This window comes from Macaca mulatta, chromosome 11 (assembly GCF_049350105.2).
Source record: "Macaca mulatta isolate MMU2019108-1 chromosome 11, T2T-MMU8v2.0, whole genome shotgun sequence".
Lineage (NCBI taxonomy): Eukaryota > Metazoa > Chordata > Mammalia > Primates > Cercopithecidae > Macaca > Macaca mulatta.
This window is the reverse complement of record NC_133416.1, coordinates 118,592,501-118,609,861: the sequence shown is the minus strand read 5'-3', so window position 1 is coordinate 118,609,861 and position 17,361 is coordinate 118,592,501. Positions and strand designations below refer to the sequence as shown.

The 17,361-nt window shown below is 54.9% G+C and overlaps 1 protein-coding gene across 4 annotated transcripts in view; it reads right to left on the bottom strand.

Moving 5' to 3' along the window:
• The window catches only part of SH2B3 (SH2B adaptor protein 3), a 45,999-nt gene extending 37,886 nt beyond the window's left edge, over positions 1 to 8,113 (bottom strand). For all 4 annotated transcript variants that reach the window (XM_077955207.1, XM_077955208.1, XM_001108790.5 and 1 more), the window contains exon 1: positions 7,744 to 8,113. The gene's annotated coding sequence lies outside the window, so the exon portion shown is untranslated. The remainder of the gene's footprint in view (positions 1 to 7,743) is intronic.
• Positions 8,114 to 17,361: the final 9,248 nt, after the last annotated feature.

The window sequence follows — 17,361 nt, the reverse complement described above, 5'->3', positions numbered from 1 at the left end:
TCCAGACCCAGGCTCCTGCCCCACCTACACGATCTGCCTCTAGTCACGCCAGCTGCCTGTGGGTGTTGGCATGAGCCATTCCCTCTGCCCTGTCTGCTTCCAATTGCACATAAGAGAAGCCTCTTCTGAGCTCCCAACTGAACTTGACCTTCAGCACACTGGTCACGCTGTCACTTGACAGGATGCTTTTATTAGTGACTATCTCTCTACCAGACTGAGTTCTATGAGTCATTCCCTGCTTCATCTCCAGCTCCCAGCATACAGCAGGAGCTCAATGAATGTCTCTTGAATGAATGAACATATGAATGCAAGAGATTAGTTGGATTTGCAAATTCGTGCTCTCCCGGCAGATGCATGGCAACCAGCATGAACCAACCTCCCCCGCCCCCTGGGCCATCCTACCTTCTGCGCAGCCCTGTATGTCAGAGTCTTGAAGCCCAACTGCAGGGCCAAACCCTGGCAGGAGCCTTCCTCAGAACAGCTGCACCCACTCCAGGTCCTTCACTGTCCAGGCAACGGCTGGGAAACCCCCTCACTGGGCCCCTTCCACCAGTCCTCCCATAAGAACAATGGCATTTACTGAGCGTCTGTTACACATCAGACATTTTTCTTTCTCTTTTTAGAGACAGGGTCTCACTCTGTCTTCCAGGCTCGAGTGCAGTGGCACAATCATAGCTCACTGCTGCCTCGAACTCCTGGGCTCAAACAATCCTCCTGCCTCAGCCTCCAGAGTAGCTGTGACTACAGGCTCATGGCACCATGCCAAGATCACATTAGGCATTTTTCTAACTACTTTTGCAAAACATTACCTCTCCCAAGGTTCCTAACAGCCTTAGGAGGTAGGTCCAACGATTACTTCCATTTTACAGATGGGAAAACTGAAAGAGAGCAGCCCCATAGCTAGTGATCATAGAGACCCCCACACAGAGGGGACCCCCAAAATGTCTGATCAGTGCCTAAATGCATACAAGAAGGGCTCACTTCCCAATGAATGCTTATTGGATGAATGAGTGAGTCCCAGAGGAGAGAATATAAAGGTCTCATTCAGCTCCAGTGCGAGTCAGGAGTCGGCAGTAGCTCTGTCCAGGTCCCAGACCGACCAATGATCAGGAAAACAGTCACAGGGCAAAAGGAAGAAAACAAAAACGAGAGGCTGGGCTCAGTGGCTCACATCTATACTCTCAATACCTTGGGAGGCCAAGGCGGGAGGATTGCTTGAGACCAGAGTTTGAGACCAATCTAGGCAACATGATGAAACCCTGTGTCTACTACAAATACAAAAAACTTAGCCTGGCATAGTGGCTAGGCCTGTAGTCCCAGCCACTCGGGAGGCTGAGGCAGGAAGACCGCTTGAGCCCGGGAGGTCGAGGCTGCAGTGAGCTATGATCACACCACTGCACTCCAGCCTGGGTGACAGAAACAGACCATATCTCTATAAGAAAAAAAGAACTGATGTCTGCAGTGTGCTTGGCACGGGACTCATGAGTGGCTGCTGCTATTTTCTTACTATTACTGTTAGAAAAGAGCTCCAGCCTCGGAGTCAGGCTTGCCTGCCACGGGAAGCCACAGGGAGGCCTGCCTCATGGGCTGGGCTGGGGGCGTCACGGGGAGCTGGAACAAAAGACCTTCTCAGGGCAGAGGCGGCTGCTCAGGCCACTCTGGGCAGGAAGTTGCCAGCCCAGAGCAGTCAGCTGCGGCCCAAGCTATGGAAGGGACTGCGCCAGGGAGGTTTTCTGGCCAGGAGGGCAGCCAGGCCACAGGAAGGTGACCCCTCCCTGGCCCTGGCCCTGGCCCTGGCCCAGGCAGTGGCGTTTATTGAGTGCTTACTATATGCCAGGCGCAGATAAAAAGCAATTGATCAGATGGTGACAACCCTGGGATCAGGGCTGACAAGCTGTGGACAGGAAGCAATGATGATCACGCCAGGGGGACCTGCGGCCCCCAGGTTTCCACTGTAGGGTATGAGTTGGGGGCAGAGTGTCTTTGGGACACTTCTATCCCAGCACAGAGCTTCGGATAAGCCTGGTCAGCCAGAGAAATCAACCACCTTCCCCACAGAGGGGCCCCAGCACCCAGGAGAACCCCTCACCTACTCAGGCTTCCTTCTGGGGCAGGAAGCTCCCAGCTATGGGGGTCTCCAGGGTTTCCCCAAATCCTGCAGCCAGGGGAGGGGCAGGATGATGTGGAGAAGGAAGATCTTAGCCTGCTGCCTCCTGGTCCCCCACCCCCAAGTCCCTCCCTGCAGCAAATACGTGGAGACAACTAGCTGCACGCCCACCAGCCGGGGCTGGGGGTGTCTGCATCTCAGGACTCCAAGCTCAGAACACAACCAGGTCCACCAGAGGGCTATTGAGGGCCTCAAAGCAGTAGTGGTGCCTGGTGCTCCCTAAGAAGCACAGCCAGCCTGAGGCACCTGGAGCCACCAAGTCAGTGAACAGCTGGGAACCTGGCTGAGCTGTGGGGTCCCCTTAATCCATGGCCCCGTGAGATCAGGGCTTCTCAGCCTCTCCTCTATCTAATCACCCTGGATAATAGTATAATTCGGGGAGGCTAAAATTTTCCTTTTAATGATCAGGCCCACATGCAGAGAAAGCCTTTATCCATGGTAGGAATTCCCCCTGCCGAGGCTTAGGGAGGAATTTTTTTTTTTTTTTTTTTTTTTGAGACAGGTCTGACTGTCACCCAGGCTGGAGTGTAGTGGCATGATCACAGCTCACTGCAACCGCGACCTTGTGGGTTTAAGCACTCCTCCCAAGTATCTGGGACCACAGCCATGTGCCACCATACCCAGCTTTTTTTTTTTTTTTTTTGTAGAGAGAGGGTCTCACTGTGTTGCCCAGGCTGGTTTCAAACTCCTGGGCTCAAGTGATCCTCCCACCTTGACCTTCCAAAGTGCTGGGATTATAGGTGTGAACCACTGCTCCCAGCCTGGGGAAGATTTCTTAAAGTGTGGTAAATGAATTTAAATTGGGCCAGTCCAGAGCCTCCACTCTCCCCTGCCCCAGCTCACAGACATAGGCAGGAAGTCTCACACCTTCAGAGGGGACACTTCCTCCAGGGAGGCCTCCCGGTTGAATCTAGGCCACAAGGAACATTTCTATCTTCCCCATGCCTAGCACCAACTGTTCCAGGAGCCCAGAGCCTGTGTCCTAAGGAGGCCCAGAGAGTTGTGGGATTCTGACACACACTGCCTGGCAGGCGGCCTGCTGCCCTTTCACAGCATTCAAGTTGCCAGATGCAGAGATGCCCACAGGAAGCGGGGGGTGAAGGCAGAGGCCCTGGGGAGGCAGAGAGGTGGGTTCTACACCAGGCCACGGGGCAGCCGGCGGGGCACTGATGCACCCTTGCTGGGGTCACCTTGTGCCCCGGGGACATTTATCAGGCCAATGCAGTCTGCCAGAACAGGAAATGTCCTCTGGCTTCCTCTGCCCACACTGCCAGCCTGACATCCCAGCCACTGCCCCAGCTAGGTTTCAGGAGGTAGGGAAAACCAGGAACCATCTCCCTGCGGGAGAGGCAGCACCGTCAGAATCCCACACATCCCCCATCCCAAGGCCGGGGCTTCTTCCTTTCACTGCCGCTGGGTTGAGGGCAGACAGGGGAGACCCTAGGAGGGCAGCCTCTGGGTGAACCTCCTCCCCACATGCTGCTTGTGGACATCAGGAGGGACATGCATAAGCCCTCAATTACCTCGCTTCTCCCAGCATACACTGCCCTCTCTGGGCCTCTCCTCCTTGAGATGACACCAGTGTGTGAGCTCTGAAGGGGCAGATCCCATGTCAGAGGTCCCCTTGTGTGTCCACCTCCCTGATTGATCACATTCCCAGTCCCCCAGCCGGGGCCCCCCATTGGGTGCCCTGTGAGTCAGCCCTTGTGAGCAGGGCATAGACTTCCTCCCTCCCAGGCCTCCCTGGGGACACATGTCCTGGGCAGCAGCCGGCTCCCCCCTGGCCAGACGGGGGGCGGCCACATCCGGGTGGGCCCCCAGGGGCTCCAGGCCTGGCTCACAAGGAAGCCTGTGGCCCGGCCCTGCTGGCCGACCCCTGACAGGGTGGCGTGGGAGGAAAAATCTTCTATCCAACTGCTCAGCTGCCGGGTTTCCGGCTGGGGAGGGGAGTGGAGAGGGCGCCAGGAGGACCTGTTCCCCTGGGGAAGTGTCCTTTGCCCCTGCTGGGAGGAAGGACGGCTAGTGGTGGCCAGCAGAACCCTGGAGCCCTGGTAGAGGGACACTGGTCATCACCCCGGTGGCAGGGCCCCACTAAGCAGATGTCCAGTGGTGGCCCTGGTCCTGCTGCCAGGCCTCAGGACCTGCTCAGTCTCCAAGGGATCTCAAGCCCTGGGAAGCTGGGGAGTTGGGTTGCAGGACTCCTGGGTCCAATAAGGCCTGACTCAGCAAGTGACCCCAGCTGAGTCACTTCCCTTGGGCAGCCTGCCCGCCTCAGTTTCTTCGGGAAGGGTGTCAGTGAGGAATGGGGTCTTGCAGGGAATGAGCAGCTAGCACTGCACCTCTGGACTCGCTGAGGCAGGCGTCTCCGGTCTGCCAGACAGAAGCAGCTTCCTGCCTTGCCTCGTCAAAGATGCTGAACGCCTGCAGGCCCTTAGGGACCATTTTCCCAGGAAACCTGGCAATTAAGTGCCAGCCCCTATTGGGCATGAACAGCAATGGCTTGCACTTATTGAGTGCCAATTGCATGCCGGGCACTGTGCATGCCTCCTCTTCTCAAAACCACCCTAACAGGGAGTTGGCAACACCCCTATTTCATAGACAAAAAGACCTGTGGCTCAGAAAGGCTAAGGGACCAGCCTAAGATCACACAGCCAGAGCAAATACAGCCAACACAGTTCCAGTCCTGACACTGTACTTCACACACCCACCCTGGAGAGGTTGGAACTCTTGGCTTCCATTGGGCAGGCGAGGTCCAGACCAGAGAAGCCAGGTAACCTGCCTAGGACCTCACACCTGGAAGCTGGCAGAGCCCAGATTCGGCTCCAAAGCCCATACTGCTACCAGGGAGAAGTGGGAATTTAGCAGGAAAAGCCTCTCGTTTTAATAATAGCAATAATATCTACTATTGTTAATTGAGTGCCAGGCTCAGTGCTCAGTACGTTATGTGCCATGTCACAGTAAGCGCACAGCTGTTAAAGCCTTTCACAGATGTTGTCTCTCTCAATTGCCTCAGACAGGTTAAGTGACCAACCCAAGGATTCCCAGCAATGGAAGACCCTCATGAACACCAGCCCTCAGAAGGGTGTGGGGTCATGTAAACTGGGTCCCAAAGGTGTTTTCAGCAAAAGGAGCTGTATTGGCCCAGACTGTGGGACAGCTCCCTGCTATGTCCCTGAGACTCCCTACATTGAGCCTCCCCACCTTGGCTGGGGAGGGCACCCGGTCTCCCCTCACCAGAGACAGGTGGCACTGAGACTGGCAGCTAGGAGGTCCTTCCAAGTGCCTCCGGCTCTGCTCCACCCAGGATATGGAGAATGTCCGGGAATTGCACAGCGGGACCCAGAACTCCAAGGGCCCAGCAGTCCTGTGGGATCTGATTTGTACTCAAAAGTTCTATTTATTGGAGAAGAAGGATCAGGTCCAGGTTTGAGAGGCATGGAGGTGGGGGGATGAAGAAGGAAAGCCAGCAGAGCTAACACCCACAACAAAAAAGATCACTCCAGCCCCAAGGCTACTTCTCTTTCTCCTGAACAAGCCACTCTGGACACTGTGAATTCACTCATTCATGGTTCCCGTGACCCTAAGAAGTAGGTACTATTAGCACACCCATTTCACAGATGAGGAAACTGAGGTGGGGCAGTTAAGCAAGGCCTCATAGCTAAGGAAGTGCCCAGATGTTCAAAATTCTGATGCCAAAGACCCAGGAAATTCCAGTGCTATGTATGCAAGAGATGCTCAAGGAAGACTGCTGAAGGAACACCTCATAGCCAATAACAATAACACTAATGAAGGCGATGATAAAATCACCACTACCACCACCACCACCTGCAACTGAACCACTCTTTGCCAGGCAGCAGGTGCTCATTACACACTGGCTCATTAAATCTCCACTGCAAACCTGTCACTCCCCCATTTTACACAGGGGGAAACTGAGGTTCACAAGAGTCACTTGCCCACGCCTTCAGCTGAATGGAGGCAGTAGGAGCAGCAAAACAGTCTCCAGGACCCTCCTCACTATCCTCCTTCGCTTCCTGCTGAGCCCCTGCAGACCCTGAGCCCCCAGCTGCTGATGCTCCGGGCCAGCCCCTTCCCAGCTGGCCACTCTGTGGCCCACGGGGACTCACAGAAGTTCTAGGAATGCTCACCCTTTGGCTCAGAAGGATTTTCCCTCCCAGAGGGGGGTTGTGGGAAAAGGCTCAAGAAAAGTGCACTAAAAACCCTTCCACCTTCCCCCAGTAGGCCCTGGTTCTCATCCCCAGAGCCCAGCCCGCCCAGGTGGCCTCTGCCGGCTCTCCCTCCACGAGGGCAGGTCCCGAGGAGCCTCCAGAGCTGTTTCCACTCAGGCAGCCAGGTCAGTGATGGGAAACCCAGACACAACCTGCGCCTGCATCCCTGGAGACCCACCCGCCCACTGCCCTGGCAGGGGCCCTGAGGCCTGGCTGCTGGCCGGTGTTAGAGAACTGTCATCTCCCCAGCGAGGGGCTGCAAGTCAGATCTGGGTCCCTCCTGCCACCAAAGCAGGCCCTGCCGACATCGCCTTGCCGGGGCCTCTACTCGGAACCCCCGACCAGATTTCACTTCCTCCCACTCAGCCCAGCCTGGCCGTACCCCTCCCTGGAGGCCCCCAGCTGCAGGCAGTGACCTCCTCACCTACATCATTGTGGCTGGGAATGGGGAAGAGAAACAGGAGAATGAGGAAACTAAAGAAAAAAAGAAGCGGGACAGGCAGGAAGACCCTCCTCTCCAGTTCCTCAAATGCAGTCCCCCTCCCTCAAAACAAAGCTCCCCTGGCCGGAGGGAGGGAAGGGAGGGGAGGGGATTTCTGCACCAGGCATCAGAGGCCTCTGAAATACCCTCCCTACCGTGTGGATCCAGAAGACCAACACACACTCCAGACGTTTTTTGGTCGGGGGATTCCCAGGGAACCCCAGGCCAGAGGTGTGAGAGGATCAATCCCAGAAACCTGTGTCTGGGACGCCTAGCCCTGGTGAACCGCCCAGTTCAGCAGCATGCGGGGGCCTGGCCCGGCCCACCTCGGCAGTGCTGGGACTAGGGAGAGGGGCTTCCTGAATCAGAGCGCTACCCTCTTAGCCACATGGTCCGGAATGGGGAGTGGGGAGGACCGGCGCATCCTCCCCCGCTGCCCCCACACCCAAGGGCTCATCTGTGCTCACGGTCTCAGTTTGACTACTTTCACTTTCAGGGTAGCAATGGGTGACCCCTCACCCCTCCTCCCCAGGCACAAGTTGAGGGGAGGGCCGCCCCCAATCGGCGAGGCTACTGTAGGGTGGGCTGGGGACGTCAGCGATGCCCTCTCCCCCATCCCACGGCCGCAGTTACCCGAACGCTCTCCCCAACACGTGTGTGGGTGGGGTAGTGGCTGAGTGGCTGAGTGGGGGTCGTAGGCGCTGGGAGCCGTCACCCCGGAACGCCTCCATCTGAGTTAGCTGCAGGGCAGTATTTTGGGCTGGGGGTGACGCGCACAGCCCGGGCAGAACTGGACACGGGGCCTCCCCTTTCCCCACGAAAGCCCTCCCGGCCCCGGAGGAGGGGGGCGCGGGCAAACGCGGGCTCACCTGAGAGACAGGAGCTCTGGGCCCGGCCGGCCCATGGCGTCGCGCGCCCCCGGGCCCCCGAAATCCCGAGGGGGCGGGCGGGCCCCCGCCCTGGGCGCGTCCTCTCCCGCGCGCCGGCTCCTCGCTCGCGGCTCGCTCAAGCGGGGCTCAGGCAGGAAACCCGGGCTCGGAAAATGGCCAGCGCCTCATCATTTCCGCCGCCAGCGCTTGACAGTTGCGGGAGGATGCGCCCCCGGGCCGCCGCCGCCGGGGAAACTTTGCAGCGGCCGCCGTCGCCACCGCGGGCCACGACAGTCCGGGCGGGCAGCCGGGCGGAGGCGGTGGCCCGGGCCCATGCCGCCCCGCGCCGTTATGTAAAGAGGAACCGGCTGTGCGAGCGGAGCCCGGCGGGGGAGGGCGGCCGCGACAGGGGCGGGGCAGGGGCGGGGACACCAGGAGCCACGCCCCAGGCCGCGCGCGAGTTGGAGACTCGGCTGGAGGGGCGGGCCATGAGGGCGGAGCCAGGACTGGCCCCGCCTGCCAATTCTGCTAGTCCGCGGCTGCCCGGGTCCGAGGGCTCTCCTGGCGCGGGTCCGAAAAAAGACGAGGCCTTGCGAAGCCACGCCCACCACGTGCCCACCCTATTTCGCGTCCCACAGCCTAAAGAAGGAAGGAGGATCGGAGGGGCGGGGCGACCTGAGCCCCACCCACTGAACGCCGGCAGGTCACCAGGTGCCTCAGCGCCTGGAGGCGGGGCCAGATGAAGGGGCGGGGCCTAGGGCGGGCGGGGTCGAGCGGCCTGGCCTCCAGGGGGCGCGCCCCTGCTGACTCCCTCCTGCAGGGCCTTATCAGTGCCCGCAGGGCTGGGCAGTGCAATAGCGACCACGGCTTTCATCATCGCCCGGGGGAGGGAGCCTAGCCCTGCCCGGTCCTGACTATCTGCGATCATGCTGACCCGACCCGCCACGGCCCCAGGCCCCCGATTTGGGTTCTGGTCCCAGCCCTCAGCTTCGCCTTTGCTACAGCCGATGCCCGTATAGACCAGCCTCCCTCCGGCCACCCGTCCTGTCCCCCAATTCTAGGAGGGGTGCATCTTTCTCCAGGAATTCCTCTCGGACCGCTGGCTCCCGTGGACTCTGCGCCCACCGCCCTGCTCGCCCCTGGGCTACTTACATTTTCTCCACGGCCTCATGGGGAGCTGAGACTGACAGTGGGGTTCCCCCTAGTCCGGAGTGGGGCATGCTCTCAGCCAGCCTCTCCCCCAACATGTGGGAGGTCGGGGAGGGAGGAATGTACTCTTCTCCCCCTCCCCCAACAGGAAACAAGTCGCCCACGCCCCCAGCTTGGAGGGGCCACCTCAAGCCTTCCCGGGCAGCAAATGTCTCCATTCCACTGCCTCCCCCTCTTCCTACCCGGGCAAATGACTTGACTTCTCCGTACCTCCACTTCCTTGCCTATGAAATGGAAATAATGTGTACCCACTCTCCTGGCAGTGAGAATTAAGTGAGTTAATGCATTAAAGCAGTTATCTCGAGGCTTGGCTCCAGGAAGCGCTCTGTGTTAAACAAACCGGCCTCAGTCCTGGCCTTAGAGCTACAGGAAGGGGTTCCCCATAAGGTGGGGATTTCCAGACTCTAAGTAGATGGGGGAAGGGAGCCAGTCTGCTACAGGATTCCTGGTGTCCAATGGCCTTGAAGAAAAGGACCACAAAAATCTGCTTTCCGCGCATAGGTACGAAATACCTACTATGTGCCGAGCACTGTTCTGGGTGCTGGGAACACAGCAGTGAACAACACAAATATCTCTGCCTGCGTGGAGCTGATATTCTAGTGGGGGGACATAAAGGCACGAATAAGTAAGAGGGATCAGTTATGACAATGACAAAACAGTTATGGGATGGAGAGCGGGAAAGGGGTGTCTTAGAGCCGCGACTCACGTAGGACACCTCTGAGGAACTAACATGTGAGCTTAGAATCCCCCACAACAAGAAGGATCCAGGTGCTATAACGTCTGAGGGAAGAGCATTCCAGGCCAAAGGAACAGCATGTGCAAAGGTGCTGAGATGGGAATACATGTGGTGCATTGGAAGAAAGTCATAAAGGCAGTGGTGATACCTATACTGATAAGAGATGATGTTTCAAAGGTGGGCCCATCAAATGGTGTCTTGAAGGTCTTGGTGGGGACTTTGGGAATTATTCTGAGGGCAGTAGGGTGCCATGGAGGGTTGTGAGGAGAAGGACCTGTTGAGCATGGGATTCAAGCTGTTCGCACAGCGTCTGAGGATGTGGGAAGAGGGGTGGGGTGGGGGAATGTCAATGAAGTCTAAACGAGGCCTGGTGCAGTGGCTCACACCTGCAATCCCAGCACTTTGGGAGGCCGAGGCCAGCAGATCACCTGAGGTCAGGAGTTTGAGACCAGCCTGGTCAACATGGTGAAACCCTGTCTCTACTAAAAATATATAAATTAGCCGGGCGTGGTGGCAGGTACCTGTCATCCCAGCTACTGGGGAGGCAGAGGCAGGAGAATCACTTGAACCCCGGATATGGAGGCTGCAGTGAGCCAAGACTGTATCACTGCATTCAAGCCTGGGAGACAGAGCTAGGTTCTGTCTCAAAAAAAAAAAAAAAAAGTCTGAACGGATCATCCCATATTATTTGATCACTTTCTTATACCTGGGGACACTGAGGCCAAGATAGGACCGTTACTTGTCTGTAGCCATGCACCTGCCAGGCGGCACCCACAGAGCAGCCTGGTACCCAGCCAATGCCAAATGGCTGCTGAAATCTGCCAGCCACAAGCACTTTCCCTCTCACTGCCCAGACAGCAGCTCTGCTGACTTAAATTGGGACTTGTGGTTCTTCCCCTTTTTAATCACAGTTCAAACCTTCTCGCCTGCCAGATTTCTCGGAGGCCCAAATTGGTTTCCTTCCTCACTTAGTCGCTTCTTGCCGGCATCCCCGCCGGAGTCCAGTTTTTTGTTTTGGCGCTCGCTGAGACCCCAAGACTTCTCACTTTTTGTGTTTATTTTCCCTTGGAAAGGCAAAGGGATTCCAACAAATAACCTTCCCATCACCATGCCCTAGATTTGAGAGTGCCGCTGCCACGAGCACAGCGAGGTCGTCATCGCCACCGGGAGGCCGGCGAGCCACGGCTCTTCCCGCTCGGCAGGTCACTGGGGCCCAAGGAGTGAAAGGGTTATTCAAATTCCCACGACTGATCGGTAGCTCTCGGAAACAAGTCAGGCCGTCTTAGGGGAGCAGGTCTAACCGCCCTTCCTCCTTGCTGTGAAAAACGCCAACACCTCCTGCTGGCCAAGTTCCAGAAAGCCGAAGACTCACAGGATTAATAACAATTACAACACAAGGGTCAATAGCAATAAATTAACAATGATCAATGCTATTAATACTTCTATTAGCAATTAGTATTAATAATAATTTAAAAAACAAAAGTTAATTAGTACAAACACAAATACATGATAAGTGCTTGAGGTGATGGATACCTCATTTACTCTGATGTGATAATTACACATTGCATGCCTTTATCAAAATACCTCACATACTCCATAAATATATGCACCTACTATGTACTCATAAAAATTCAAAAAGTGGGCCGGGTGCAGTGGCTCATGCCTGTAATCCCAGCACTTTGGGAGGCCAAGGCGGGTGGATCACAAAGTCAGGAGTTTAAGGCCAGCCTGGCCAATACGGTGAAACCCCATCTCTACTAAAAATACAAAAATTTGCCAGGTGTGGTGGTGGGTGCCTGTAGTCCCAGCTCCTCGGGAGGCTGAGGCAGGAGAATCACTTAAACCCCGGAAGGGGAGGTTGCAGTGAGCTGAGATCATACCACTGCACTCCAGCCTGGCAACACAATGAGACTCCGTCTCCAAAAAAAAAAAAAAGTTCTGTGTTCTGTATCTCCTAGCTGTGCAGTCACATAGATTCTCTGGGCCTCAGTTTCCTCATCTGGAAAATGGGGACAGTGACAGGACTACAGGACTGACCCCACTGGGTCGAGGGGGAGAATTTGGTGAAAAAACACATTAAGGGCTTAGGAGTCGGGGAGGTACTTCCACATAGCAACGACTGATAAAGAATGTTGAATATAGTGCGGGCGCCATGGCTTATGCCTGTAATCCCAACACTTTGGGAGGCCGAGGCAGGCAGATCACCTGAGGTCGGGAGTTCGAGACCAGCCTGGTCAATATGGCAAACCCTGTTTCTACTAAAAATACAAAAACTAGCTGAGCATGGCGGTAGGTGCCTGTAATCCCAGCTACTCGGGAGGCTGAGGCAAGGAGAATTGTTTGAACTCAGGAGGCGGAGGTTGCAGTGAGCCGAGATTGCACCATTGCACTCCAGCCTGGGTGAAAAGAGTGAGACTTCGTCTCAAAAAAAACAACAAACGAAAAATGTGATTATAATCTATGACTGGGTGTGAGAGTCCCATGTCCCTCGAGAGTTGTGAAGAGCAGTGGCCACAAAGACCAGCCCTGTGAACAACAGACCTTCACACCCCTTTCACCGATGCAGACACTGAGGTTTGAGAGCAAAGATCTTGCCCAGGGTCACCCAGCTAGAGTGGAGGCCTTGGTGTCTGCATCTGTAGAATGTGCTTCTGCAGGCCTGGGCCACAGGCGAGGAGGAGGCCCGGGGACCTGGTCTGGCCCCCAGCTGGGCAATGGCTACTGCTGGCGTTTCCCCTGCCCGAGTTTCCATCACAGCACTGCTGTGCAACCTCCAAAGGTCCCCTCTTGCTGCCAGTAAGAGGCTCCCACTTTCTGAGCCTCAGTATCTCTGGCTTGTCAAATGAGCATGATAGTAGTTGGGTGAAGGGAAATGACATTGTGTAGGACACTTTGTCCCTAGTGGCCTTCAGCGAATGTGCAGGGTGCTGAGTGTTATCAAAGGACACTGCGGCACACTGGGCTCCTCCTGGCTGTTCCTCAAACTCACCTTCATGCTCCCACTTCAAGGCCTTAGCACTGGCTGTTCCCTGTGCCCAGAATGCTCTTCCACCAGATGTTTTTTGTTTTGTTTTGTTTGAGACAGAGTCTCACTCTGTTGCCCAGGTTGGAGTGCAGTGGCTCAATCTTGGCTCACTACAGTCTCCGCCGCCTCCTGGGTTCAAGTGATTCTTCTGCCTCGGTCTCCTGAGAAGCTGGAATTGCAAGTGAAAGCCACCAGGCCCAGCTAATTTTTTGGAGTTTTAGTAGAGACAGGGTTTCACCATGTTGGCCAGGCTGGCCTCGAACTGCTGACCTCCGACAATCTGTCCACCTCAGCCTCTGGGATTACAGGCGTGAGCCACCACGCCCAGCTGTCTACCCTTGCTTTCCTCACTCCCAGGAGATGTCTGACCGCCCACCAAACCTAAACCAGCCCTGCCTCCATTGCTGACCCTCTCCATCTCTCTTCTGCTCCTGCTTCTTTTTTTCTTTCTTTCTGTTAGAGATAGGGTCTCACTCTATCACCCAGGCTGGAGTGCAGAGGCACAATCATGGCTCACTGCAACCTTGAACTCCTGGGCTCAAGTGATCCTGCTGCCTCAGCCTCTCAAGTAACTGGGACTACAAGTGCATCCCACCATGCCTGGCTAATTGTTTCTATTTTTTGTAGAAATAGGGTCTCTCCATGTTGTCCAGGCTGGTCTCAAACTCCTGGGCTCAAAAATCCTCCTGCTTCAGCCTCCTAAAGTGCTGGGATTACAGAAGCCACCGTGCCTGACTTGTCTCTGCATGTTTTTCCTTCCTCGCCCTTGTGGTCTCCTGACTTCATACCAGAATCATTCATTCATCTGTTTATTGGTGGTCTCTTTCCCCCACCCCCAGGAGCAGGTCAGCTCCACTTGGCCAGGCATTTGGGTCTGTCTTGCTCACTCTTGTGAGCACAGTTCTTGGCACATAACAGGTGCTCCTGGTGGCTTAAAAACAGTCCACACTTCTTTGACACACCTCCCTTGAAAAGGTGGAACCTGATTCCCCTGCCCTTGAGTGTGTGCTGGACTTAATGACTCATTTCTTTCTTTTTTTTTTTTTTTTTTTTGAGACAGAGTCTCGCTCTGTCGCCCAGGCTGGAGTGCAGTGGTGCGATCTCAGCTCACTGCAACCTTGGCCTCCTGAGTAGCTGGGACTATAGGCGCGAGGGACCATGCCCAGCTAATTTTTTGTATTTTTAGTAGAAACAGGGTTTCACCGTGTTAGCCAGGATGGTCTTGATCTCATGACCTCATGATCCACCTGCCTTGGCCTCTCAAAGTGTTGGGATTACAGGCGTGAGCCACCGCACCTGGCCTTAATGAGTCATTTCTAACGAAGAGACTAAAGTGGAAGTGATGCTGTGTGACTTCTGAGACTGGGTCATAAGAAGCATTTAGGCTTCTCCTTGTACTCCCTTGAGCCGTCCACTCTGGGAGAAGCCAGCCACGGTGTCTTAAGGACACCCAAGTAGCTTTATGATGGCCCACGTGAGGAGGAACTGAGGCTTCCTGCCACCAGCCAGCAAGGAACAGAGACCTCCTGGCAGCAGCCGGGACTGAAACCATCTCTTCCAACCATCCTGGAAGTGAATCATCCAGCCCCAGTTGGGCCCCAAATGAGAACAGTCCTAACCCATTTTTGTTTGTTTGTTTATTTAAGAGATGGGGTCTTGTTACATCGCCCAGACTGGAGTGCAATGGCTATTCACAGGCATTATCCTAGTGCACTATAGACTTGAACTTCTAGGCTCAAACAATCCTCCTGTCTCAGCCTCTCAGATAGCTGCGACTGCGTGTGTGTGCCACCAGCCCACGTTTTGGACTATAATCTCATGAGTGAGAGACCCGGAACTACAAGCTAAGTCAGATTGCATGTGAATTCCTAAAACCATATGAGATAATAAAGGTTTGCTGTTTTAAGCCAGTAAACGTGGGAGTAATTTGTTTTACCCAACAATCAATAATTAACACAGAGCTCAAGAAACCTTGGGGGGCCAAGCAACCAACCCTTTTCCCACCCGTTAGGGTCCAACAGAGACCAAGAGGGCTCAGGAAATGGTCCTCCTTGGTCAACACACATCTGCCCCAGGCCAGAAAATAATTACATTAGTGGGTCCTTCCCTATTTGCCTGGGCGGGCAGAACTCCCACGGCAGATTCCTGGGCTCAGGGTCTGATCTGCTGAGCTCAGGTGCCTGATGTCATCTCTCCCTGTGCTTCCTTCCCTTAGCTTCGGTTCCGTTTTCTGTCCTCCCAGTGCTTTAGAAGCTAAAATTGCCACAAGTCCTTCCCTAAGAAAAGCATGAACAGTATTTACAATCTGGACTCCATTTATGGAAGCGTGCGCCACACTGAGAACATCACAGGCCTTATCTCTTCCACCCTAAATGAAGGGTTTGCTATTCATTTTCCCGTTTGTCAGATGAGGGAACTGAGGCACAGGGCAGTGAAGTGAGATGTCCACGTCACACGACTGGTGATAGAGCAGCTGGTGTGGACTAAAGACTGGTCTCACTGAGCGCCCTACCTCTTAACCACCTACTGAGCCCAAGTAATAATAAAAAATGGAAATAATAACAGAATTAATGACTCTGAATTAGTGATTAATTATTATTATTATTTTTTTGAGATGGAGTCTCACTCTGTCGCCCAGGCTGGAGTGCAATGTCTCGATCTTGGTTTACTGAAACCTCCGCCTCCTGGGTTCAAGCGATTCTCCTGCCTCAGCCTCCTGAGTAGCTGGGATTACAGGTGCACATCACCACGCCCAGCTAATTTTTGTATTTTTAGTAGAAAAGGGGTTTCCCTATGTTGGTCAGGCTGGTCTCGAACTCCTGACCTCGCGATCTGCCTGCTTCGTCCTCCCAAAGTCCTGGGATTATAGGCATGAGCCACCACGCCCGGCCCAATGATTAATGATTAATTAATGTTCTTTTTTGTCTTTTTTTTTTTTTTTTTTGGAGACAGAGTCTTGCTGTCACCCAGGCTGGAGTGCAGTGACTCAATCTTGGTTTACTGCAACCTCTGCCTCCCGGGTTCAAACGATTCTCGTGCCTCAGCCTCCCAAGTAGCTGGGATTACAGGCATGAGCCACCACGCCTGGCTAATTTTTTGTATTTTTAGTAGAGATGGGGTTTCCCCATGTTTCCCAGGCTGGTCTCAGACTCCTGACCTCAAGTGATCCACCCGCCTCAGCCTCCCACCTGCCTCAGCATCCCGCCCGCCTCAGCCTCCCAAAGTGCTGGGATTACAAATGTGAGGCACCTCGCCCGGCCTAATTAATAATTCTGAGTGATTAATGAATTATTAGAGGATTATGTGCCAGGCACTACTCTGAGGGCTTAGTTTAGGTAGATTACAATTTACTTTGCCCAAGTGTAAGGAGAGAATGTTGTTTTCCCCCATTTGACAGAAAGGAAACTGAGGCACGAAAGATGAAGTGACTTCCCCAACTTACAAGGCTGGTAAGTGGCCCCGCAGCAATTAACACCCAGGCTCCCCAGTTCTGATCTTCACCAAAAACAGCAGCGGCCGCGCACCCCAACCCCAGGCTCCCCCTTCCACCTCCCCCCCAACCTCAGCCTGCGAGCCACCCCCTCTTCCGCTAGCCGGGGAATCTGGTTTCTGGGGGAAGTGACTCAGTGGCCTGAGGCCCAGCAGATAATTATTCACTTCCAATCCCGGTAATTAGAGGCCCTAATAGCTCCGCAGAGGACGTGCAACCCAGTTACCCCAGCCGTCCCCACCCCGACCCGGGATCAACGTGGGGCACGCGAGCTCCCCGGGGCCGGGACTTGGCTGCAGTCCCAGGCGGCGGGCCCTGCGGGTGGTAGCGTGCGGTGGCAGCCGCTCGGTGGCAGCCGCTTTGCGCGGAGCTCTGGCGCCCCCTGGTGGCTACGGGGCGATCGAGGGCTGGGAAGCGAACTAAACTCCCCAGCCTGACTCATCCTCCCGGAAAGAACCCTCCTCCTGGATTCCCCCCAAACCTTCCTGGAAGTTTCCCCGGCTCCAGGTTGGATGCCTCTCATCCACCATCGAGTAGTCATCAACGTTGAGAACACGGGTTTGGGGACGGCTTAATGGCTAGCTTCTCCTTTTAGTGCTGGGTCACCTTGGGCAAACGACTTGGGCTCTCTGAACCTCAGTCTCCTCATCTGTAAAATGGAAACAAAGAATGGGGACATCAGTGGGGCGTGGTGGCTCACGCCTGTAATCCCAGCACTTTGGGGGGCCAAAGTGGGTGGATCGCCTGAGGTCAGGGGTTCGAGACCAGCCTGGGCAACATGGCAAAACCCTGTCTCTACTAAAAATACAAAAATTAACCAGGCGTAGTGATGCACGCCTGTAATCCCAGTTACTTGGGAAGCTGAGGCAGGAGAATAGCTTAAACCCGGGAGGCAGAAGTTGCAGTGAGCTGAGATAATGCCATTGCACTCTAGCTTGGGCAACAGAGTGAGGCTATCTCAAAAAAAAAAAAAAAAAAGAAAAGAAAAAAAGAAGCATCAAAATGTTAGCTAAAGCCAGGTGAGGTGGCTCATGCCTGTAATCCCTGTACTTTGGGAGGCTGAAGTGGGAGGATCACTTGAGCTCAGGAGTTGGAGGCCAGCCTGGGCAACATAGTGAGACCCCCATCTCTAAACAAACAAAAATGTTAGCTAAGTAT